Below are 3,372 nucleotides of genomic sequence, written 5' to 3'. Positions count from 1 at the left end.
GCGGCATCCTGCTAGAAGCTGCAGAAATGATACAGGCTGGTCTTTTGAATGCAGAGACTAGTGGGGAAGAAGCTAAGGACAAGACGATCACCAGCATTGCTCCGGGAAGGAAGGAAAGGGATGAAGACAGGAAAGTGGTAGATGGGTTAGACACTGCTCAAGGCGCTGTCAATGACAATGGAAGAGGAGTCCTTAGCTGTGGTCATTTCAGAGGCAGCCTGGTGGAAGGTGATCAAGACATCAGAACAGATTCAACAGAAACAGAGAAACTGGTAAAATGGAATCCCTACAGGATGCGGGGTGTGAGAAATTATAGTTGAGTTAACTGTGGAAGATGGTGGGTTTGTAATGGATATTGGTGAACAGCCTGTCCCGAGTAATGGAAATGGTGAAGCCAAGGAAGGGAAGAGTCATAAATAAACCAAGTGAAGTTGAGAGATGGATGGAAATTGGAAGCAAAGGTGATGAATTTTGAACTGAAGGATCTCTATCTGTCATGCTATCTTGTTGACAAACTGGGAGCTTCAATACCTTTTGGTCTCATTGCCTGCGGTCTGTGTAGCTGAATGAATCACAACAGCTGCTTAAGGCTTTGCTGGATTTGATCATTCTAAAAGAATAGAAACAAGAGGAGCAACAACTTTCATTTATACAACTTCTCTTTATTTGGTGCCTTTAGCAGAGTAAAATATCCCAACTGATTTGACAGAGAATGAATCAGACACTAACGAAGAATGAATGAAGCATAAAGGCATCCCTTTAAAATGTCCCAAGGTGTCCTGTGAGAGTATACAGGGGAAGTAGCATTCAATCCAATGCTGTCTCTCCTTGTGACATCACAAGGGGCAGAGTGGAATGGGACGGTGTTCTGATGGTTCCCTGGACCTGATCACAGTATCACTCAAATAATTCACTTCTCCAGTTTTAGATTCTCCCTCTGTTATGCAATTTAACTTCATTCTCCCAAGAGTCCTTTCAAGTCTCAGCTTTAATGATTTTAATTTATTCTTGTTGCCTCCTATCTTCATGTCTTCTGTCACAGTGCCACAGGGCCAGGCTGATAGATTTGATTAAGATATTTAAGATCATTAAGTGAGTAGATAGGGAGAAACTGTTCTTTTAGTGGATGGGTTGAGAACCAGAGGGCACAGATTTAAGGTAATTGGCAAAAAAGCATTGAAGACATGAGAAAACCTTTTCGAGAGAGTGGTTGAGATCAGAAATGCATTGCTTGAGAGTGAAGCAGGTTCAATCAAGTCATTTCAGAGGGAATTGAATTGTGAAAAGGAGAATGTGCAGGGCTGAGAAATGTTGCTATATGAATTACTCCTTTGAAGAATCAGTGCAAACATGATGACTCAAATGGACTCTTATGTGCTGAGTGCAGGTCATTGGACCCGAAACATTAACTCTGATTTCTCCCCGTAAATGTTGCCGGACGTGCTGATCTTTCCCAGCAATTTCTTTTCTTTTATGGATGCTTTCTGTGCTGAGTACCCAGAACTCTTTCTAAGTTTGTTCTAGAGGTATCACCCTTTGTTGTTAGTCATATATCACAGGGAATCATGGACATGGTGCTTGTCACCCCCTGATAAAAGAGACTGGTGAATGAAGCTTCCCATTTGTAGCCTGAGCAGAGGAAATAACTCTAACCCCTTGTAGCTTTAATAGCAGCAAAGTCAGGTCTTCACAGTGCTTTAATTGGCTGTTGTCCTAGCCCTTTTCTCCTTTGAGCATATTTCTCCCCCTGGCTAAGATGATTTTTGTGCATCATTGAACAATATTGTGATTATTTCTAGTTCTTAAAAAGACTCGCTCATGATCCATCAAACCCTAGGTGGGTGGATGGGAGTGACTATGCCTTTGAATAGTGTAAACTAATTGCTATTGTATCAACCATTCAGCATTCACCTATCCTTGATGAAAATTCGACATTACAGGTCTGATATCACCCATTTTGCACTTGTAGCCTAAGTCACAATTATTCACAATAGCTACCCTTGTATGTCAGAGATCAGCATTTATAACATCAGACTTTTCCTTGCTATTCTCCCCAGTTCAGTCCTTTATGGGTTCTTCTTACCTTCCAATTCTGGAAAGCGTTTCTATTCAAAGCATTAATTTGCATTTCTTGTCCTCGATCAGGTATACCTTTTCACTTTGTTCCTTTATTGTTTTGACTGTAATCTAATCAGACCCGGTGGGATAATGTTCTCCTTCTGTGCTGTGCTCTTCTATCATTCTATTACAAACAGATTCCGTGAAATAAAATGGGCAGAAGATGCAATTAAAGTGAAGAAAATGTACTCCGGAGTAGTGGATTTTGGCTCTGCACCATCGCTGTTTGTAAGTCGGCTCTTCCTGAACATATAATGAAGGGAATGAAACAATAGCTGGGGAAACAGTGAGTGGGTGAGTCATCGTGGAGCTTTCACTCGCTGGTTCTGATGGCCTGGCAGGGGCCAGGCAGCTTGTTGGGCTAGAATCTCCTTTCTTTATTCTTTTTAGTCCATTGCTTAATATACTTGTATCAAATTCTGGTGTAATTCATTTTGGCAAGTCTGTTAAACCAGTGACGTGCTAATGCCTTCAGTAAAGCAGCATATATAGGATTTAATGCAAACACATTACTAAATGTATTTTTACTGCTTTATCCAGAGAAGGGACTAGTTCACTTACACATAATTACTTCTGTAGAAGAACTAAAAAGCAATGAGGAATACTACTCCCCGATGAATAAAAATAGACAGAGTAGGTAATAAGAACGCTTTAATATTGGACACATAGAATTCAAGATAATGGCTAGTAAGAATTTCTCAGCTTGCTATTCAGTGGATGATTTGCAGAATTTGACAACAAAATGTCGGTTGAGGTCATGCCTTGATGTTCCTTTCACAGATGTTCCTCATCTGGTAACAACTATGCAATCCAGGGAAGTGAAACTCAATAACTAACTGTTTACAACCTGGTGGGAGGAACTCTGTGAATGCGCTGATTTCATCTGAATTTATCTCTTCATTTATGTGTAAAATAATGGAAGTAGCATCAACCAGGCTGTCATAACAATCAAAACAGAAAATATCATGACATATGCGTCAGAACATGAGAAAGGTGCAGACCCTATTAGCACTTAATTAATAAAAGAATAAATAATACAACAGATGTATAATAGACCTCTGCTGGATGAGGTGAGAGGTGGCCAGTGAGTTGGGTTGCTAGGCAGCCTAACTAGCAATCTGTTCTTGGCATGTCTGTCACAGAGGTATAGTACAACCATTGTCAGCCCTTAGAAGCAGGCAACCCACATGGGACCTGGAGGCTAAAGAGAGCCCCATCTGGCTCATAATAAATAAACTAACGCAGAGGAAATGC

The 3,372-nt window shown here is 40.7% G+C and overlaps 1 long non-coding RNA gene across 1 annotated transcript; it reads left to right on the top strand.

The window, feature by feature from the left end:
* The first annotated feature begins 1,893 nt into the window (after window positions 1–1,893).
* LOC125466033 (uncharacterized) lies at window positions 1,894–2,498 on the top strand. The gene is made up of 3 exons (XR_007250366.1): window positions 1,894–1,940; window positions 2,058–2,145; window positions 2,256–2,498. It is a non-coding gene; the product is annotated as an uncharacterized LOC125466033 (long non-coding RNA).
* The last annotated feature ends 874 nt before the right edge of the window (window positions 2,499–3,372 follow it).

Source organism: Stegostoma tigrinum, chromosome 30, assembly GCF_030684315.1.
Source record: "Stegostoma tigrinum isolate sSteTig4 chromosome 30, sSteTig4.hap1, whole genome shotgun sequence".
Taxonomy (NCBI): Eukaryota; Metazoa; Chordata; class Chondrichthyes; order Orectolobiformes; family Stegostomatidae; genus Stegostoma; species Stegostoma tigrinum.
Note: the sequence above shows the minus strand (reverse complement) of the source record. Positions and strands in the feature narration are given on the sequence as shown.